Genomic DNA, 24,310 nt, shown 5'->3' with positions numbered 1-24,310 from the left:
TATATTAATTATTATCATTTTATGCACTCTTGCACTAATATTAAATTTAGTTTAATAACATTAATTTATTACTTTCGTTTTTAACATTTTTCCAGTTTAATTAATTTATCTAAATTTAATAAAAAAAGTTCATGAATTCAGGAATGATGTTACTTTAATGTTGTCTTAATGAACGTACTAGCAAATCCATAGTTTTGCTATAATATTGATTTGCTAATATATTTCCTATGGTGAGAAGAACGCATTTTGTTGAAATTTGTGAATGTACAATATTTTAATACATCTTATTTGATTATAGTGTCGAACAAGAAATTCATGCAAAATGTACAGTTTAAAATGTGGGTTCTTTTTTTATTATTCAATTTTCACTCCAAACAATGCACAGTGCCACTTTGAAGCAGGGGGCTACTATCAGGGACTTAATTAGCGGGGTCATTATGAAGGGAGATGAGTAGGAAGATGTTTGTTAACATTACACTTGAACTTCTGCATATCATTGCAATTGGGAAAGCAGAATCCCGGAAGGGAGTTCCAAAGACCCGCAATTCTGGGGAGGAAACTATTGGAGTAAAAGGCTTTCTGGAACCTAGGGATCTCTACTGTAAAGGGGTGAGACTTAGTAGCTTGTCAGATTTGTCGGGGGTAGTTATGTCGGGGAGGTACAAGTGTTTGCAGTTCATCAGAGCATTCACCATTAAAGTATTTGTAGAACATGCAGAGGGATGCAACATCTCGTCGATGGGACAGAGGCTGACGCCTAGATGACAGTTCAGGACCTATCAGGTTGGCGACTCTCTTTTGAACCCTGTCCAGGAGCGAAAGACAAGCAGCAGATGCACCAGCCCAGATGTGACAACAGTACTCCGTACATGGGCGAATGGTTGCCTTATAGAGGTATAGGATACTGTCAGGCGTAAGTAGTTTTCTAGCACGGTAGAGGGAGCCAACCTTCCTGGCAGCGGCCTTGGCAATGCTCTCAATGTATCTATTCCAGTTCATATTCCCTGTAAACGTTAGGCCGAGGAGTTTAAAATAAGTACTTTCAGGTAATGTGTTCTTGGCCATTGCTATTGGTGGTTGAGAAGGTTTCTTGTAGTTATTGAAGGAAACACGCTTAGTCTTAGCAGCATTGAATGTGACCAACCATTTTTGTCCCCATTCCACTACGGATTTGAGGTCATCCTCTAGTGTTTCTGCCATTTCCTTGGATATGTGTTCATTTGTTTTCCCCTCATATCTGTTATAGAGAGTGGTGTCATTGGCAAATATACCCATCTCGGAAACAATTTTATCAGGGAGGTCGTTTATGAATATCAGGAATAATAGAGGTCCAAGGATAGACCCCTGAGGTACACCCGCATTTATGTCGACCGTCGAGGACAACTTTGCTTTTTCTATTACTTAAGAAGGATTTAATTACATTATGAATTCTTCCAGTGATTCCATATGATCTAATTTTCCTTAGAAGACCATCGTGCCATACCCTGTCCATAGCCTTAGATATATCGAGGGCCACCGCTCTACCTTCCCCTGTTTTCTCCAATGAACGGTATATACGTTCAGAAACTGCAGTTAAGATATCTGCTGTTGAACGGGCTTGCCTGAATACATATTGTTTGTCAGTCAGGAGGTTAGCAGCTGTTAGGTGCTGGACTAGGGCTTGATTAACTAAGGACTCAAATATTTTGGCGAAAAGCAGGAGGAGGCTAACGGGGCGATAATTTAGTGGGACAGTTCTTTCACCAGAATTCTTGAAGACTGGTACCACAGAGGCGGTTTTCCAGCAGTCCGGAAAACAAGATTCGTTAAGGCATTTATTGTAAAGTTTGGACAGAACTGGAGCAACCTCGGCAGCCTTTTAATAGCACAGCCGGGATGAGATCTGGTCCACATGCTTTTGAGGTGTCTAGGTTTTTTATAATAGCATGTACCTGAGAAGGGGTGATTTTCAAATCGTCTAGTGTGGCGTCTGTTCGCAGAGGAAAATCAGGGAGTGCGTGGTGTACCGAGTTCAGTGTGGAGTTTGAGGCAAACCGACTGGCAAGCAGATTACCCTTGTCAGTTGCCGTGCAAGCAACCTCATGATTACTTGATAGTGGGGGAATAGTTGACTGCCCATTATTTACTACGCAGTTGTAGATTTTCCAAAAATCCCGGGTTCCTAATTTCTGTGCTTCGATGCGTTTTCTGGTGGTTTCAAAGTAATCTGTCTTAGCTGTCTCTATGACTCTCGTACAATTATTTCTAGCTTCTATAACTTCTGTTTATTTGAGCTGGACTTATATCGGTTTGAATATATATATATATATATATATATATATATATATATATATAATAAAAATTACAATTAAATTTACCAAAATTATACAAGATGGTAAAATTAAAGTATAATATATATATTAAAGAATTGCTATTTATAAATTATCTCAGCCAGATGTAAAACCTCTATATTGTTTATTAACTGTTTGCTCGTATATATATATATATATATATATATATATATATATATATATACGTGTGTGTGTGTATATATGTCTATATATATATATATAATTTCACGATAATATTTTTAAAGTTAAAGCAATTAAGGATGTTTTAACGAGGATAATACAAGAGTTCTCAATTTCGAAGCAGAGCAACACGCACTTTTTGTTTGTGTGGCGTAAGCATTTATATGTCGCTACATATTAATGACAATTTTTTCTGCCAGCCAGTTCAAGTAAATAGATATATCTTAAGGCAGAAGTTCAGTCATTAATGAAAATCTTGCAAGCACAAAATCCATGAGGAGGCCACATCACGTGGCATTCCAAATTACAAAAACCAATGGCATTTAGTTAAAGTTAAAAAAAGCCGAAGACATACGAGAGAGACGACGCAGAGAGGAAGACGAAAGGGAAAAGAAAAAAGGAAAAACGAAAAGAGTACAAATAATAATAATCTTACTTTTTAAAAGTAGAACAGACACTCGAGTATTCAAAGCCTTTAAAATGAAATGTATCAGAAAATGTATTGGCTATCAAGTAACTTTGCAATGAAAATAATACAATGATATTACCAGCAGACAAAGGCGATGCTAATGTGTCAATGTCTAGAGCACAATACTTAAATGACATTGGCAGACTAAATAGAATATAGTTGTCACTGGGTAGTAAAAAAGACTCCGAACATTAAGATCGAAAAGAAGGCGTCACATATCCTCAATAAGAATAAGAATCTACCACCACCTGCAAAACATAGACAAAACAGCAGGCTATCTCACTAATACGGCCTTGCCAAACTTTATTTAGCGTGTTTTTTCATAGTTTTTTTTATTGCAAAATCGATTGTCTGAGCCGCCCCCTCCCGCTAACGTATACATCTAATATTTGTTTGGGAAGGGAGCGGTCAACGTGAGGGTGCTCATTAGACGTTACATTGAGTGCATTGTATCTGCACCTCCACGAAAACAGGTAGCCATGAAGGGGGATCTCATTTGACGTAAAATTATTAGAAGAAAGTGATCCCCAACTTTTTTAAAAACTAACATTTCCCCATCTCTTAGAAACTACGGGTTGACAGTAATTGTAAATGCTATTTACGTTTTCAGCTACCAAATTCCTAGGAATGTGGTAATACAAAATGATTTTTCACGATGGTGAAATATACGTGTATGCATTTTTTACACTTTACCCCCTTTATATTTAACGCCCTGATAAAAAAATAACAAATACGGGTAGCAATATTTATTTTTAGGATTTGATACTATTTTCGACAGTTATGGGATATTTTATTACTTTTTCTTTTCTTTACTTATTCTTCGCTGACTGTTCCTATTTCCGAAAGCCATTTTGTGTTTTTTTATATTATTCCCCGATTAATTAGACTGTCATTTTAATATCAATTACACTGGCAACAGAAAGCTGTGTTTTACAACGTTTTCTAGAGTGCATTCACGTTAACTTTGTATTTTGTGTTTTAATTTGCATTTTTTTTATTTTGTATAATTTGAGCAAGGTTAATGTTTACATTAACTACACCTCCGCATTTACGCATTCTCTTACTTGCTTTTTTTATATTTCCGCCACAGTCCATAATTGGCTAGACACAGCAATGACCACCAGCAACACCCGTCGCTTCTTTTTATTGACCATGAGGGATCAGCCTTCGACCGGACAACGCCGGTTAACGGGTACTTCTAGCAGATATCGTAATAAGCAAATTTAATGTATATATATATATATATATATATATATATATATATATATATATATATATATATATATATTGTAATTATTAAAAAGATAGTGATTTTTACGCTTGGAAATTTAAAAACAAATTAAGGTTTTAGGCTCTTAACATTCGTACTAGAATTTTCCGTAATGGTCTGTGCTGTAACGTTAAAATACTTGCAATGTCAAAAAGTTATATTCTCCTGAAGGTGTAATGTTCAACCGAAACGTTGTGTAAATTTCACTGAACATGAGAACAGTCGTCCGATGAACTCAAATAATACTAACGAAAATATGATTAATAAATATATGCATAATATATACATACAGAATAATAAAACCATTAGTATTAATATCATTAATAATAACAATACATTAAAAGTAACTTTCATAATAATAGAAACAGTATAAAAGTCCAAATATTATACAGATTTTAAAATACGTCGAAAAAACATGTACGTTTGTATATCAATAATGAACTAAATAAAACAGAACCATATCTGAAAATATGCGTAGATGTAAGCGGACACGTTTGCTATAAACACGGTCAGGAATGCAAAACAGACAATTTAAGCGGTTTAGTACAAAACTTTAGCTACACAATAAAATACATACTTATAATTCTTAGATTCATTTTAAACGACTTAGCCTGTATGCTATACTATTTATAACTTTAACTTAAACCATTTTGTATATGTTCTATGTCTTAAATTTAATATATAACTTACTTTTCATTATTTTTCCAGCATGCAAAACATACATATCATCAAGCCTTAGAACGGAAAGCAGGCATAACACGTAAGTTAGGAGAAAACTACCTCGTTATCTTGTAAAATCTTCTATTCATCGATTTATTAATTAATTAATTATAAATAGTAAAATATGATATTAACGATTTTCACAAGCCAGTTTGCATACGTTTTTTGTGTAGCTAGGGGCCAATATTGGGGACAGATTAACGGGGACTCATGACAGATGACAATGATAATGACAGATAAATTTATATCAGACTGGAATGGTTCTTATTTACACATTTAGTGGAGAGGAGGTATTGCTTTTGATAGAGGAGGCACATTACTTGTAAGGGTTGTAAATATTTCGTTACAAGATGATAAAAACACATTTACCATTTTTGTTGTGAGGAATGATGACCGGAGACAAGCAGTTACAAACATAATCGGTTTATTTATTCTTCAATCGACCGATCGGTCAGGAAATCACACTTGATTTACATGGTCTATTTTCCTCCTTTCGCTTCTAAAGGGCTCTCCTCTCCAACTGACTATCACCGTGTGTGATCTGCTCTGAATATCTGATCCTCATCCACTTTCTAACTTCGAACCCTCAGATTCCTATAGTGAAAAATCTCCTTTGTTTATGGGTTAAGACGTGTGTTTACCACCGTGACTATAGCACGTTTTCTACGCATTCCCGTGAAACAAAAATGTAGTAGGCAAAAAAAATAAATAAATAAATGTTCTGTCAGCAACAGTACAACTTCAAAATAGTCAATATCGCCCACCTCCAGAAGAGAGGGACTTCCTGTCCGTGATAACCGTGGTAAAAGAAGACACACTCCAATCGCCAGAAACACCCACACACACAGTTTGCAGGACACTGCCGACTCGTCTCTAGCCTCTAGCATTTATAGTGGCCGAGAATTATCCATTTGCATAATCACATGAGACAGAAACGTGATTTTCCGAGAGTTGCATGGGGTAAATGCTAATAAAAACCCCCGGACGCCATGTTGGAATTCTCTTTTTCCCCCCAACTGGTGACACAACAGACATACCCGAGGTAAGCTCTTTTTCCCCTCATTTTAGTTATTGCTGCTTCTGCTACACTCCCCCCTGATCTCATGATCACAAATGGGGCAGGGGGGCAGTCGTCTCTGTCTGGTACTTCTCCGAAGAACCGGAGGCAGCACTTCCTCCCTGCCATCCTCCTCATCGCCATTATTGCCACCAGTCTGGTCCATAGGCGGTGTTTCACAATCAGGGCAGGGGGGCAGTATTCGTTTCTGTCGGGTACTCCTTCGTAGAGGCAAGACGGGTGGTCCCTCCTCCGCTTCTTCAGTATGTACATTATATGGCTCAAAACCCTCTTCGTCGTCCTGCATCATACTCTCTGTCTTTTCAGAAGACATCATACTGTCTGAGTCTCCCTCTTCCTCCGATGTAACAACATAATGGCGAGGGCGCAAATCCTTCACGTGACGAGGCACACCGTCCACCAAAATCGACTGAGGGCTTATCACCTTGGTCACCTCACCCTTGCCGAACCTCGTGGTACATCGATTTTGCGGTCTTCTGACCCATACGCGATCTCCAACCTGGTAAAAGCTGTTCTTGGGACCTGGGGACGCAGTTGCGAGATTGGTCTCCTTTACTCGAACTTCGTATTGATAAATCCTGTTGGCAGGCGCAGTGGAGGGAGATGTGTCGTCTCTTGGTGTGATGTTATACCAGTAGACAGCCTCCTGTATGGGACAACACATTCTATCCGCTATTCGTTTCACTGTACGATGACATCGCTCCGCTATGCCATTCCCGGCTGGAGCGTATGCACAACGGAATCGCAAGTGAACTCCCCATTTACATGCAAATGCTTGGAACATATTGCTGCAGAAAGCTGTGTCATTGTCTAAAAGGAGTTCATGCGGCGCGCCACGCTCGAGGAACACTGCCTCCAACTGATGAATCACGCTTGCCGAGTCCTGCCTTGCCAATTTCCTCCAAATGGAGAAACGCGATGGACCACAGTCTGTTAAAGTTAAAAAATGGAAGGTGCCATAATGCGTGATATCCATTCCAATTCTCTGCCAATTCTCGTTAACTTCCAGCTTTCCCTTTTCCCACCTGACTGGCGCTGGGTCAATGGACTGACATTCCTCGCATTTATGTATGACCGTTCTGACAGTTGCTTTTGTCGTGGTTGGACATCTTCTCCTGACAAAGTAGGTAGTGCGTCGCACCCCCGGATGTACACTATTTTGTGAATAGCCATGATTTGACTCTCATCCAGCTCGTCTGTGTGGACCACGCCTATCACTGGGTCAAGACCGTTTTTCTTTTTCATTGCCTCAAACCACCGCTGTGGCACTCGTGTCAGTCTGTCAGCAATGTTTCGTGCTGATGGAACCAGCGTCACATCCACTGTCAGCCCGTACTCTTTCACAAGCTCCTTAAGAGTGCTTAATCGCCTCCTAATAAGCATCTCGCTTGCTGCTTTGGTGCGTACTCGCGCCTTTCCAGTTAGCGTGTCCGAGACCCAATGGTATACGCAAACAGAATCTGTCTTTATGTGTAGCACCTTGCTCTGCCACTGGAGAGCCAAATTGATGCCTTTCAATACGGCATCCAGTTCAGCCAAGTTGATATGTTGAGAGTCATCTTCAGGTCGCAGCCAACATGCATCTTCCAGCACAGTTTCACACATCTCCAAGGCTGCCCCAATTGCTAGGGAGCTAGCATCGACCCATACATTCAGCTCTTCGCCGTCCACACACCAATTTCCCTGTGCCGGATCGTTCTGCTGTGCAGATTTTAAGGTTTCGAACATCATACAATGTAGTACAGCGTCCCTTGCTTCATCATCCCAGCCCTTCGTTACCGAACTTACTCTCCTTCTGAGTATTCCGCAAGTCACACGAAGCCAACCGCACACCGGAAAGTGCCCGACAAGTCGACCACACAGGGAAAAGATTGTTCGTCGCGTAACAATACTGGGAGCCTCCGGAATTGCATTTCCTCGCTTCCACCGCAGTTCATTGCGTTCCATCCTGACTGCCAATCCCAGCACCCGTGCACCGTCCTTCAACTGCTCCGGGTTCTTGCACTCCAACCCGAACTGCGCGAGGTGTCCTCTCACACGGGTCGCGGGCACCACGTCTTCATTGACAAAAATGTCATCAATGTAAGCAGATGCTGCGCGGCTTATAACTTCTTCCTGAGATAGTACTTCGCTGACAATTGCTCTCATTATCAAGGGAGCCACATTCAAACCAAACCACAGACGGGTCAGACAGTATTTTTTCCCATCGATTTCCACAGTCTGGTATGGCCACAGTGTCTCATGGACCCGGACTTGTAGGTATGCTCTTCTGAGGTCCAGTAGAGACACGTTAGCCCTTTTTTGTCTCCACTCACGCAGCTTAGCCGCACAAACATCTGCGTTGGCCGTAAATGCGTCTACGTAATGATTTAGCTCCCGGTAGTCCATTACCGGGCGCACTTTGGCTTTGTTCTGCTGTATCACAGCCATCAGGGGAATTAGACCTTTGGGGGGTCCCAATTTATCCTCTGGGTATGGCACGAGCCAACCATTATCTATCCAGGTGTGGAGCTCCTGCGTGTATTCTTCACGAATTTCTGCTGGCACTGGGTACTCTGACACTCGATTATGCAGCCTTTCAGGGGGGTGGTCCACAGACCATTTCCACGATGCGGTCCACGTTCGGTTTTGATGGTCAAAGGTAGCAGTGAAATCTGGTTCATCGATAGAAATGGCTGCGCATTATAATACTTTTCCTGGCGCCCAGCCGCACTGATCCTGTAGGCTTGACAACGACACCTCCTAGAGCTTTTATGGCGTCGATCCCTGGAAGCAAGTCAAATCCCAGTGGCTTGCCATGCACCACCAACACATCGACTCTGGCAGACACACCTTCATCAGTGGATACAGAGACCGTTCCAACACCGCAGCACGCATGGGACATTCCACCAATTGTGTTGACATTTACGTTTCTTTTTCTCCAAGACCGGCACCGGTCTGCATGTAAAATTGTCCTGGAGCATCCTGTATCAATAAGCGCCAAACATCGCGTCCCGTCAACATGGATGCTTATCACCGGGAGCGTCGTGTTCACATCTTGGTTGGGAAGGAGACTGGCGCTTATGCGTCCTCCCCTTGCTCGTTTCCCGAGCAGTTCCGAGCCCAGTGTCCACTCTCACCGCAACGGTAACACCGTGTTCCACGTTTTCGACAGTCCCTTGCAAGGTGGCCTTTAACATTGCATTTGAAACAGGTCACGTTAACAGGATTATTCTGGGCCCTGTTGTTGGGTGAGCGTGTGGCCGCAACCACATCCTGATTTTGTTCGCCAGTCGTCGTCAAAATTCTCGCTCTCGACATTAGCTCCCCCATGGTCAGGGCTTTGATGTTCGGCACCTGTTGAAGAGCAATTGAGATGGTGTCAGGGAATCAAGTGACAAAAATTAATTTTGTGAGTCTCTCTGAGCTTTCTCCTGTGAATCCGGCCAATCCAACCAACTGCCTGATTTTGTTGGCGTACACATCCACACGTTCACCAGCCCATCTAACCATAGTTATTTTTCTATATGCTGCAAACGCGTCATCAGTAAATGCCTCCTTTAATCGAGCCTCAATCTGGTCTATTTTCTTTTGATCGTCCTCCTCCATTTCCATGTAGAGGGCCAGCGCATCGCCTTCCAGGTATAAAGGTAGCAGACTCGCTACGTCATCCACCTGCTGAAGTTGTGCAACAAGTCTCACTTTTTTCAGCCACGCTACAACGTCTCCCTCGCCAGAGAACGGCTTGATAATATCACTGCTTATCCGCACCTTCGCCATATTCGGGCCGAAATAGCTTGAAACAAAAATGTAGTAGGCAAAAAAAAAAAAAAAAAATAAATGTTCTGTCAGCAACAGTACAACTTCAAAATAGTCAATATCGCCCACCTCCAGAAGAGAGGGAATTCCTGTCCGTGATAACCGTGGTAAAAGAAGACATACTCCAATCGCCAGAAACACCCACACACACAGTTTGCAGGACACTGCCAACTCGTCTCTAGCCTCCTGCTTTTATAGTGGCCGGGAATTATCCATTTGCATAATCACGTGAGACAGAAACGTGATTTTCCGAGAGTTGCATGGGGTAAATGCTAATAAAAACCCCCGGACGCCATGTTGGAATTCTCTTTTTCCCCCCAACTGGTGACACAACAGACATACCCGAGGTAAGCTCTTTTTCCCCTCATTTTAGTTATTGCTGCTTCTGCTACACCGTCCAACACGATTTTAGGGAAACAAAGAATCTTCAATTTTAATTTTAACCTATTTTTAAACAATATGTTTTAACTCGCATTGTACATTCATTTAACTGACATATTTGATATCCAGATTTATAAAAGAATTTAGAATCGACTCTTTTTCCGCTATAAACAATATTTAACTATTTCTAATAGAATTAACAATGGACTGAATTTCTAACATTCCATTATCTTTAACACTTGCTTACAGGGTTCGATTCTAGCCTTAACTTAATATCATTTTCACTTATCTAATATGTATTCTTACTGTCATGTTACACGTTATTATTTTTCTTCTGTTACTTATTTTGTTATTATAATTCCGAATGAGTCTTCTTCCATCTTGACAAAATGTCGTAAGATATATCTGTTTAAAAATATAAAATCGATATTAAAAGCTCAACAATTTGACGTTTTTGAAAGTAAACTACGCGGTAATAAAATTATGTCTAATATATATTTATTTTAAGTGACCAATATTTATAGCCAATAATGTTTTTTTTTGTCAATGACTTATTTCATTTCTAAGATGTTGCTTATAATCATATAAAATATAAGAATTCTTCAAGAATGGCATACATTTTTACCGTTTATATTACACCCTATACATTTAATTTATTATTCATCGACACTTAAGCAATATGATCATTTGTTATAGTAAGTAAGGACTAACCTTTTGATCCCTATTAGTTGAATACATTTAGAAACATTAATATTCATCCAAAGTGGTTTGTTCATCGCCGCGTCTTATACAATCTGGCACCGAATATTTCGAATTAAAATCTTACTTTGCCATCATCAAAATAAATTCCTCTGTATATATCTAAAATCCTTAAGTGTGCTACTGTTTAGAAAATAATATAATAAATAAACGTTTAAGTGGTGAAATCTGTTCAACAGGAGGGTGTATTGATGAATGTAAATGCTTGCGGAGACCCTTCGTCTATTATATATTAAGTGAATTTACTCAGTGCAATCCTTAATATTAAACGTACATTCATTTTAATCAGAACCTTGATATTATGTATAAAGATATTACAGTGAACGTTGCTAGACAAAAGCCAGTGTTTTTTTTCTATGTGTGATTAAACAATTTATTGTAAAACATGACTGAAACGCTTAATCATGACTTAAATATAGTACGAATATATACAAAACAGCTATACCTTACTTATATTGTTACAATTTGTGCAATGAAAAGATATAATAACAAACATTAGAACATAGAACAAGATAAATAAAGCTCATTATGTGTGTGATTTTGTGTGACGTTTGTACTGTCATTTTCCATCTTTCAAACAAATTTTTCACCGACAGAGGGCGATGGTTTGTAGATCAACGGATGCCCATGTCTGTGTAGTTAGTGTAGGAGTTTTAGCCGGTAGAAATAACTTCTGATGTGCTTAAACTGAAAAAAAATGTTGGAATTAGAAAGCGAAAATCGACTAAACTTGTTATATGTACGCGTGTTCAAATATAGGTATTTACATGCGAACGTCGCTTTTTTATAACTTAGACAATACCTTAAACGGTAACGACGAAAGCTTGGGCAATATAAGTTGTGGTTTCCATTAAGGTTAAAGGAATCTAACTGTATGTTATATTATTTTTAAAACGGCAACTATATATTGGCTAGATGTTGATATTTTATAAAACTAACGCGTCTGCATATAAGTATATATTAAGGAATTGCAGTAAATAAGGATTGCTACTTTTAATTTGCATGAATTGTAATATCCTATTTAAGCGTATTTTACCACCTGGAAACGCACGAGGTCTATCTACCAAGTAAACAAATGAAATGTAATATAAAACTATTAGTCTTATTATGTAATTCTCAGTCGTCTGTGCGATTTTGTGGTTGTATATCCGCTAACAACCTTTGTCAGCCCAATCATACTGAATATACTCTCAGGATGAGAACAAAGCTGATTATTTATAACTTTTTAAAAACTGATTGACAATCGGGTTCGGTAGTTCTTGTCGTATTTTAAAAAAAATTAAAATACACTTACAAGCTTCCACTTAAATTTCCTCATATTTATTATTTCACGAAGGGAAACCCCCAATATATCCGTCGGTCTATCTCCATGTATTGTTTACAATATTTAGATTCAGTTTCTTTTATGGGTGATTGCAATGTTATTAACCAATTAAAATATTATATTTAAACGAATTTTTCGACCAGGCAACGTCCCGCCTCTACCTGCTGTCACATTTTTTTTTTACGACAAAGCAACGTCTAGCTCCCCTCCGGTCGTAATCAAATAAAAGTAAAATAACACAAAAAGTGTCCAATAGTCAATTACCGCACAAATGAACCTGTTCATATATTAAAAACATAAAGACATTTCAATTAAGATGTCTGAAATTAAAACAAACTTACAAATAAAAAATCGTTTCGTTAATGAATATCTGCTCAAGCTTGATGGAAAATAAACTAATGTTGCAATTTATAACGCATGTCTAATTACTTTGATTAATTATGTGAACACAGAAGGATTAAATGTTCTTTCTTATTGATCAAACAATATGCCGTGTTTCATTGATGTAATTGGGAATAACAATTATTTATTTCATTTGTATGATTGATGTATGACGAGAATAGATTTTTTGTTTCAGGCTATTAAGGATACTCCCATTTAAAGATACGAAATAATCGTCAACATAAATCAGCATATTACATGAAAGATGATTTAATATATATTTCTGGTTCGTTACGTGCAGAATAAAGGATGTTTCCGAAATATCAGGTTAAACATACTCTGAATGAAATATTTCGCAGATATCGATTACATTCTGCTTGTCCATCCGCAGAGTGGAAACTTACTTTTTATCTTTATTAAAATCACAGCAGACCATGCATTAAGTCGCTTGATAGAAAACATCCCCAAATATACTTTCAAAATAAAAAAGTAAGTAAGGATAAATGGTAAATTTCGAATCAGTAAAACAGACATTTTCCTCTTTTGTACGAAACATAGTACTTGGAATTTGATGTCTAAATAGGAGAATTATATGTAAGGAATTTGATGGCAAAAGAAGAGAATTATATAAACTAGCAGCTTTCGTGTGTCTGTGTCTATAGCACAAGATACACAACCAACCATGGGTAAAGCTTGCAATATGATCTCCCAAAGCAAGGGATGCTTGACAAAAATTTGTATGATTAAGGTGAAAGTTTAAAGTCATAGCCTATATATATATATATATATATATATATATATATATATATATATATATACTCTACAGCCCACACAACTGAACCGATTATGACGAAAACTAACAGGATGATAGCCTCTAACCTAGGTGGTCTTGGATATGACCCTAAACTATATCTAGTGGGGACTCCCCAGCCTGCTGGTTTTGGGAATTGTTGGAGCCACCCTTTAATTGCCATTGCTTCCAGGTCCACTATGGCCCGGAGGGGTAGTTCCAACTATGGAGTAAATAGAGACCGACTTGAAAATTACAAATATGTTCTATTAAACTTTTCCCTTTAAAACCTTTCGATTCGGCATTAAATAACATGAAAAGGGTTTATATGCCGTAAAACATCAACAATCCAACCAACCAACCTAGGTATGGTGCACACTATCGTTCAAAGTTTATAGTCAAACGTCAAATACATAGCCGGTGAAAATATATCTTACTACAGTCCACACCACTGGAACGGTAAGGAGCAAAACTGGAAATATGACGGTTCGTCACCAAGTGCTGCTGCACACCACTTTTCAAGGCTAAGTTGAAATGTTAAGTTGAAATAGTAAATGCCACAGCCTATATTTACCTTTCTATCTACCTATCTGTATATGTGTGTACGTATGTATGTATTTATATATGTATCTATATATATATATATTTATATGTATGTATAGATATGTATACACACACACACACACACACACACACACATATATATATATATATATATATATATATATATATATATATATTTAAATAAGGGGGTAGTCACCAATAATATGTATTTTTAACACTATTTTATTATTCCGTGTCTTGGTTTTTCATTGAGAATTATGTTTGAATCATTGTAATAATGTTTTTAAATCATTGAAATCTTGTTTACGCGTTATTTTCAAATGTGTTGGAGATGTAAAAATGGCATTTTCGTAGTTCATTTGAAGTTTTTCCAAGGGTGGAGGCGTGTAAGTGTCTATTATTCATTGGCATGTTCAATTTTTATTACTCTTTTATTGGGGTTGTCGAGACCGCTGACCTCGACTGTAGTCACTCGTGTGTTATGTTTCTCTCTCTCTCACTCTCTTTCTGTTGTGTTTTTTCCCCTTTTCCTTTAGGGTAATGTGTGTGCGTGTGTGTGTGTGTGTTTTCTTTTATTGGTTTGAGAATGTGTGTACTGTTTTATAGTATTATGAGCTTGTTTGCTTCCCTAGGAAGGTGACTGTGATCCAAGGTCGTTACTAAGGTGTATGTGTGAGGAGGGGGGCCAGCTATTCTGAAATAAGGGTAGGGGTGCTTTCATTCTATTTTGATATTTATTTTTTGGATTCTTGGATTTTAGTATTGTGATTTTTCGTTTCAGTCTTTTCGGGTATTCCTTATATTATGTTTGTTTAGATAGAGGGTGTATTTAAATATATATATATATATATATATATATATATATATATATATATATATATATATATACATAGGGGATTTTTTAATGTTTCTATTTATTTGTCTTTCCATGTCGGAATGGCCAGACCCAGGATCGGTTCCTAGTGTGGGAAAGATTTTGTTCCCCAGAGGGGGGCAATTGGAGGGGGTATAGGTATGGGAGGGGGATGATAGAAGGGATTATAGCTGACTCAGTCATGAGGGGGTTCGCCTCCACTGACTGAGGAGGGAGCGAGGTGTTGGAACAGATATTATACTATGGTTCTGGGTGTTTCCTAGTGTTGTTTGTTTCGAGGTTAAGTAGGGTGGGTATTGTTCAGTGTGTTGTATTAGAGATAGGAGTGATATATCTGTGTGTGGTTGTATGCGCGCACGTGTGTCTGTTTTTATGTGTCTGTTCTGATTTATGTGTGGGTGTGTATATGCATATGTATATGAATATGTATGCGAGTGTGCCTTGTATTTCATGTTTTTGTGTGATAGTATTAGGTTCTGTTCAGTTCAGGAGTGAATCTAGTGATTAATTTTTTTTCCTGTGTAAGTAAATAAAAATAATTGTCTGTTTGGAAGATTGGCATTATTTTGAAGCTGTTTCCACTGCATGTGTGTACGTGTTTTGAAACATAAAGGTGTCTGATATCTGCAATTTTGATGTTGCTCTTATGTAAGGCCACTCAATTGCTGAAGTTTTTGATAGAACTTATGTAGGATTTGTTGCATGCTGTGCATCTTAGTGCATATACTACATTTCTGGAGGTGCAATTTAGATCCTTTTTTATTTTGAATGTTTGTGCTGCGTTTTTGAATGTGTATGTGTTAACTTCTATTATTATGTCACATACTCCACACACACACACGCACACACACACATATATATATTACAACCCTCAAATATTCAATGGTTGTGACAAAACCCTAGACGATGGACGGTGCACACTAGATATCAACTCAACACCAGGTGTAAAAATCGAGATTTGCTACAGCAAATCTCGATTTTTACACCTGACCTTGACTCCGCGAATCGTGTATCCAACCGTACCATGAATGTATGCGGAAAGCGCGGTTATTTTTGTTAGTAAATTAATATATATATATATAATTGTATATATATATATATATATATATATATATATATATATATATATATATATATATAATTGTATATATATACTCTTCACCATATTTTTTAACCCACATTTGCATTAAAGCACCTTATGACATATTAGCATGATTTCTTTTTTTACTTCTACTATACGACATGTTTTTCACAAAAAAATAGTCCATATGTTCCGTTGGTTTATTATTTACAGTTTTCTTTCTTACACCCTAACTTTTTGTTTCGATTCATAAAATTATTTTAATTGGGGGTGGGTCTACGTATTATTAAACTATGACTTTACTGTTGAGTTGGTGTTTACGTGTTTACGATTATGATATGTTAAATGTGGACGTTATGAAATTATAAGTGCGATCAAGGATCAACTTATGAGAAATTTATTGTGTTTGAAACTTTTATATGTTGTTACTTGCAAATAGTTTAAAACATACCTTCACCGCAAATTCCAGTCTAATAGACAAAAATAGATTTAAAATAATATTTCCACTAATAAGTAATGCTATAACAATCGAATAATCCTCTATTGTAGCAAATATTTCAAACACTTTTCAGCGTGTTACTCCATCATTCAAATTATTGTAAATCGAATCCAATTAAGTTGGTCTTATATTTGTTATACTGTATATCGTTATCTTAATACAATTTTTATAGAGTAAACTTCACCTGTGTATTCAAAGGACACTTGTTTCACTCTGCATAAGCGCCTGATATTCGTTATAAAAACCATATACATTATTGTTATTTATCCAATTAATATTGCTTTTGCAGAGGAGATGGAGCCATTCATTTTTCAGCTGAAATTTTACAAAGGAAGTAATTTTATAAAAAACAATGAATTAAAATATTCATTATGACTCGTTTAATGAACGTGATTTCACATGAAAAAAAACTTTGAACATTATACACGGCTACGTGTTGTGAAATATTTATATCACTTCATTTCTCTGTTGCAATTCAACAATCACTCTTGTCATTGGATATGTTCCTTTCAAAGTTAAATGTTAACACATCTATCGACCGACGGGTGTGAATGCATATAATACAGCAATTAATTACATTCATCTCCTCCACTTTGATGCCAGTAATTATAAGCGTTGAACGAATTAACCCCGTTATAAAACTTCAGACTGATAGAAAGCTGTTGATGCACCTAATAAATCATTTACTTTTAATCTCAACTTGTAATACATAATAACATTTAGCAAAACGAATACAATGCATATTAATCACAAGAGATGAACTACCGAATATGATAATAAGCTATGTGTGTAGGTTTATTCCCCTCTTTTGATATCATTTAGTATATACATTTAAACATACACAGATAGAAGTTTATGAATGACGTTGCATTTAATATTTATGCATTAAATTATTTGTTTTACGAATTAGTCCACCGGAGAAATTATTCCCTGTATAATGTCATAACTAATAAAGGATTGATTCTATAATAATACATACACAATCTGCATAAATTTAAATATCATGTGTCAGGGTAATTCCGACGTGACAACGCCGTACTGATAGCTTGTATTAATCTATGATCCCCCTCGCCAAACTTTCACAAGAAACCCCCGTCTAGCAAAAAACACTATCAATAATTTCCCCCACTCTTTACTATGCCTAAACCTAAACGTAGACTCCAGGAAAAAAGCTTTCTTCTTAGAACTGCACGCCTACGGAATTGTCTTCTGTTTTCCTGCTTTCCAGCTTACTACAAAATTGTTGTGTTCAAGTATAATGTAAACAAGGTTTTGGTGAGCGATTCCACATAAGTTAACATATTTACCGAACCTCCATTACTGACGTTTAATATTGTTGAATTTCTACTGTACCCTCTTTGACCCTTATCCTGGAGTTGTTTATTGGCCTTGATAAATGGTGATGCCTATATAAAAAAATGTTTCGAAAACTAAAGCTTTAACAATCTATTTGCTAATCAGCTTGTAAGTATATAATAAACACATTACTTTCACAGTAGTTATTCATGTGACATCCGGTATAATAAATCCGTTTAAACCTTACAATGACCTCATGAACTGAATGCATTTATAGCAATTCACATTAACCGACATGTTTTTATTTTTAATATGCATTACATATGATGAAAGCGCAATGTAAATGTAAGGTGTCACAGACTCGGTGAATCTCAACGTTAAATTATTTGATAAATTTATTAGTAAATTTTATCGCCCCGCTGGCATGCTTGCGTAGTAATACATTTTTAAAACGCAAGCCTATATCGTACAAGACTAACCGACGTGAACATATCTAATAACCCCTCATTTATTTGGCCATTTTTTCCTCGAAGACATTATTTAATATACGAATCAAGTTACAAAAGTGTATGCAAAACGCAATGTAATGGTCGAATGAACTTACTAATACAATATACGAACTAATTCAGGCTCTTTTAAATTACTCATATTCAATGTGTAGTTGCTAAAATGCTATGCAACACAAAATATTTACTATGCAATTCATTGCTCGATACGAACGTATTTAATAAATTAAGTATTTAGATTTATATTCGATCTATTCAGTTCATTCAATATGAAATATTCGCCATGGGCTTGTTTTTAATGTAAGATGTTTAATTGAAAGTCTAATGGACTGACCGATATGACTCATTCCATAAGTCATTTCAGTTTAGTTTTGCTTCATAGAAGCATTCAATATGAGAGATTTAAAATTAAATTTTATTTTTAAACTTATTTTAAACAAACTGAAAAAAAAAACAACTCATGTACGCAGAGTAATCTTATCATCCCTTCATTTTACTTTAGTCGAATATCATAAATATGCAAGGGCCTCTCTCTTAGGGTCCAACACTTGATCTCTATTAAATATACGTACATATAAGAAAGCTTCATTAAATACCATTTTACCTCTCAAAAACTGGGTTTGTAAGGAAGTTGAGGACACGTTTTCTCTCCCCTAATTTACCATCAAAATATGTTACAATAGCTTTTTTGTGATTTATTGTTATGGCTTGACGCCAGAAGACGCATTCATCTAGTTTGTTTAAGTACCCAGCTTCGTGCTGTTTCTTACGTAATATCTCTTTGAGAAGGTGCACCTTTCCTTGTTAAAACCAACGGTAAGGGAGATATTATTTGGGCCGCGATTACTATGTGATTTTGGATAGTGTTTAATATAGACAATGTATGATTCTGAGATTTTTTTTCTGACAAATCTCTGTAAAGGGGTATTTTAGCGATCGAAGGATATTGTTTTATATGCATTTAGTTTTCCTCGTAAATATGATTCAATGTAAATTGTTTAGAAATGCTTCTATGGTTCCAAATGATATACATATACATACATACATATACATATATATATATATATATATATATATATATATATATATATATATATATATATGTATATATATATATACGTGCGGAACATATAAATCCGTACATAAACTTTAATTAAGCTAATAAATACGCGTTGAAGCTAATTAATATATAATTGAACATGTCAGCTTCTGTGAACAATTAAGTGTCACAAGTGATCACAACCCAAACGTTTATATACGAGTAGCGTTTCAAAAGTAATGTATTTTAATTTTGATTCCACCTGAATAGATTTACAGAAAATTGTTTTTTTACTGCACTTATTCATTCATGACCTGAAAGTTTCATATTTGTGTTACAGATATTGATGGTGTGAGATCACAATGTTTGATATTAAAGGAGATATCTTCCGGTATTTGGGGAAACGAAGTAAATAGGATTTTACAAATATATATATTAAATAAAAAAAGTTAAAAATAGTGCATATTGCTATTATAGTGATTTTATTTAAACAGGATCTATTCAGCGACATTATCGTCTCCCATCTACCTCGTAATTTATTATATATCCATTGACGGTAATAGCGGAGAAAAATAATGTCTAACTCTATGTTGATATTAAGTTTACTAAGCAAGGCAGATATTTGTAAATGCGTTTACGTCTCAGCAGTATGCTTTTTGCATTCACTCATGTCTAAGCTATAATAATAAAACAGTAAATATACAAGAAGGGTTCGGTAAGTTTCCAGACATTTTGATAATCACTTTTATTGATGGTACACACATGGGAAGCTAGTCCTCTTCATGGTAGTCAACTTCGGCTGCAATACACGTCGAGCGTTTGAAAACATTCTGGAAAGCCTCATGAAGTTCCGCTTGTGTTAAAGTTTTAATGCCCCTCGCTAACGCCTCTTTTATCTCCTCAATAATATCATAAGACATGTTCGGTTGATAAAAACAAAATGTTTAAATCTTTGTAATGCACTATAAAAATAACATACATTTCATGAAATTGTAAAACAAGTGTACACATTTGCCGTAGTTCATTTCCAGTCACCGCCTCTGCATGGGGCTTAATATTAATGGCTTGGACAAAACATTAGTAAATTAAATCACGTCTCTTTCCAGAAAGTTTTGCAAGGTCCTGCAGCCGATATGCTATGTCATTAAGTAAAGTGGTCAAATAATAGAGAAGCTTAGTATTTTAGCAGCTGAAGAACCTGTCTTGATTTGACTTAAAATATTTAAAATATTATATTTCCTCTCTAGTTACTGTTATTTTTTGTAAGAAATATAGCTGGAAAATAATATTAAAAATATGTGTTCGTTTAATTTTATTATAATCCTGTATTAAGATATGTCAATAATACTACCTGATTTACTTTGCATGGGATAACATTTTATAAAGTAGTAGAAACGTTTAATTGTAAATCGAATCCAATTAAGTTGGTGTTATATTTATTATACTTCATATCGTTATTTTAACACCCTTTTTCTATCGAGTAAACTTCATCGGTCTTGTTTCTTACGAATAAGTTTTCTGTATTTTAGATGGAAATGCATTTACAAGTTTTATCATGATGCCCTTGTTGAGAGAGAATCTGCGATTTCTTTTCTTGCCTGCGATATGTGAACATATCCGATACAATAAAATAATTGATCTGCAATCTTTCACATCACATTTCCAAAATCGATGACAAAAAAACTTCACAATCTAACAAATCTTACCGATCATATCTGAAAGACTCGTGATATTTTAAGTGTTTATCATCGTCTATATTGTAAAAATATCCTCAACATTTTAACGTGTGAATTGATATTTATTCTTATATAGGTAATTTACATAAGGAAAGCGTTACAGCAATATCTCACATCGTTTTAAACGGAACGGGGCGTGCAGAATTTTGGTAAAATAAAATTAAATTTATTTTTCACACAGAAATCACCACGATCGGAGTCCACTCGAGGATAAGAGTTAATTGGGTGTACAGTACTCAATGAGATTAGAGCGTAGTAATTTTAAGTAGTGGGATTTTGTAAATTCTATTACTTAGGGGGACGGTTCATGAAGAATTTGTTTACGTTGAACTTGAAGACACTCAAATTGTAGTCAGCTGGAAAGCAGGCAAACGGAAGAGACTTCAACGGGTGTGCAGTTCTAAGAAAGAAGGTTTGTTCATGGTCTATGTTTAGTGATAAAGAGTAGTGTAAATTATTGATAATAGTTTTGGCTAGACGAATGTTTTCATAAAAGTCTTGCAAGAGGGTGTCCGTGATTGGAGCTCAGACGACCACCTACCATAAAAATAACGATAAAGCAAACGCAGGTTCGCCATGTCTCTTCTGTAAGGAAGAGGTTGCAAAGAAGAGAAAAGACTATATATTTTGAATTCTGTCAATGCAGTAAAAGCTGCTTCTAGCACTTCCTGTACAGATGTGGCAACCATACTCCATGATTTTATATAACAAGATAATTTAATCAGGAGCGCTAGAAAGAGCCTCCTATTTTCCAGCGAACTTGACCACGGATTCAAAGTAAGTGTCCTATTTCAGATCAGGAGGAAAGTTAAAACCCAGAAGCTCGTCAAAACATGAAGCCTCCCCAAGAGAAGATACCTTCATTTCAAGTGATGCTACATGGGAATCAGAGCGGTGATGATGTATAGATAGGAGGTTGGTTTTGATGCATTAAAAGTAACCACTCACCGCTTACCCCATTACACTTCGTGCCCAAGTTAAGAGGAGAGAGTCGGGGTGCACTTCGTCATTTACGGCTTTTGATGCGTTGCGACAGATCGTAGTATCGGCTACGAATGGTCTCATAGTGTTATTTCGAAGACCATTAATGTAAATTAGGAAGAGATTTTGGCTCAGGATGGTCGCATGAGGGACTCAGCATTAATAATGTGAGCTTCTGATTTCTGTCCATCAACCACTAACCTATCCGGCAGAAATTGTTTAATGATTGAGAATATATTGCCAGCTATACCGTAGATGGATATCTCATGAGGTAGACTTTTATTCAATACCCTGTCAAACGACTTTCATATGTCATGAGAAATTGCCTTAGAAAGGAAGTCTCTGTCAAAAGATTCACTGTTTCTATGAGATATAGCCGTTAGCACACTTGCTATAGATCTAGCAGAACGGAAACCATATTACATGTCACTGAGAAGTTTATTTTTGCTAGGGTGGTTGATCACTTCTCTATTTAACACATATTCCAGCAACTTACTCGAAAAGGCACAGGAGATTAATTGGTCTATACTGAGTTGAAGATGATCAACCCCCTAAATTCTCAAAGATAAGGTATACTGATGAGGTTTTACAGAATGTTGGGTAAGAATTATTCTTAGGACGACTCTTAAACAGCTTCGTAAGTATGGAAACTAGTTCCTGTTGAAGCTTTTTCAGCACTATCATTGGAATGCCGTTAGGCCCAGTTGCCTTACTGATATCAAGGATATTGATTTGCTTGGAAACATCACGCACATATATTTTTATGTCGCATATCGTATTTTCTGATGCTTACGAACATAAGGGGGTGACGGTCTTGTTCGTGGTATAATTAGCTGCAAAGTTTTTGGCAATTATTCTGTTTTTCTGATGCTCGGGAGATTATCCCAGGTCGATTGATGATGGTTGGGATAGAGCACACGCTTCTGATCATGACCCTATTTAGTATTTGCCAAAACTGTTGGGAATCAAGCCGCTGCTCAGTTATTTTGAACTTAATGGACTGGGCATAATCGTCTGGTATCACACTAGCATTTAGTATGCACATAGATATATCGTTTATATCGTACAGTTATAACCGACCGTTTAGTAAGTATTTTTGGGTAATTCAAACACTTATTAAAATAATACAACAATTGGATCTGGATTTAATCATAATAAATTTAATTTAACTGATTCTTTACCTATCTCACGCCCACTCTTACATCGACCCGTTTTATTATCTATGGGATTGATTTGGTACTGTTGGAAGTTATTTTTAATGTACATTTTTCAAACTAACTTCATATATTATATAACTAAATAATAAATAATTTTTATTTCTGATACACTTCCCAGAAGAATATAAGAAAATTGCGAAATCATAGAATCGTCTTAATATAAAGCGATGTTATTGATACGACCATGAACGTTGGAACATGAAACACCGCAAAAATACTTTTAAAAATACGGATGAAATGCACTTTGTCGTGAAGCAGTCTTGTTACGCATAGAGATATAAGTGACTGTTAAAGGCGTTACGCCGTCCGTTGCGGCGTCTGTGTTCGTGTCGATTTTCTCGCGAAGATCGCGAAGAGGTGATGCCCTTTAATGTTTGGGTCAGCATGCGGGTAATGTGCTTATACTCTTCCTATAAACCTAAGCACCAGTTGTACCTATGATCATATATTCTTGGTGTAATTTTTCTGGGGCCATTTTGATAGGGGGCATTGATTATAGGGAAGTAATCATCGTCTAGGGCAATTTAATCTGGGGGTCATTAATCATGGGTGGAACTATTTTTTTAGCAATATTTGGACTTGTTCTCAACCGATATTCTTAAGTACACTGGTACTCATGTTCGACAAAACTCCTATGCACATTTTTGTACTTATTCTTGAACTTTTGCAAAAGTTCCGTTTATAAGTTCTGGCTTTATCAAGAGAAATTGTAGTAGTCTTTAATCGCTTTTCTTGCACAATAAAATATTCAAATTCTGTTCGTACTTAAAAGGTAGTGATGGGACGATTCCAGTGTTTTTCGCTAGTCCGATACAATTACGGATTCCGCAGTAAATTCCAAATTCCGATACAATTACCGATTCCGATTCCGATTTTTTTATAAATCTCAAAATATATATTTATTATTAAATTTCCACCCCAAACAAGGAATGTTGCAACTTTGATGTAGGGAACTACTATCAGGTACCTAATTTGCAGGGGTACTATTTAGGGAGTTTAGCAGCAAGATGTCTGTCTGTTCAGATTACACTTGAACT

The 24,310-nt window shown here is 36.4% G+C and overlaps 1 protein-coding gene across 1 annotated transcript in view; it reads left to right on the top strand.

Moving 5' to 3' along the window:
* LOC145266278 (uncharacterized) overlaps window positions 1-24,310 on the top strand; it is a 949,382-nt gene that overhangs the window by 480,899 nt on the left and 444,173 nt on the right. Inside the window, exon 3 of the mRNA XM_080121826.1 lies at window positions 4,958-5,009. The gene's annotated coding sequence lies outside the window, so the exon portion shown is untranslated. The remainder of the gene's footprint in view (window positions 1-4,957; window positions 5,010-24,310) is intronic.

Source organism: Euprymna scolopes, chromosome 4 (genome assembly GCF_053919585.1).
Source record: "Euprymna scolopes isolate OS-2025 chromosome 4, ASM5391958v1, whole genome shotgun sequence".
In the NCBI taxonomy this organism is placed as follows: Eukaryota; Metazoa; Mollusca; class Cephalopoda; order Sepiida; family Sepiolidae; genus Euprymna; species Euprymna scolopes.
The sequence above is the reverse complement of the archived record's forward strand: the minus strand, read 5'-3'. Positions and strand labels throughout refer to the sequence as shown.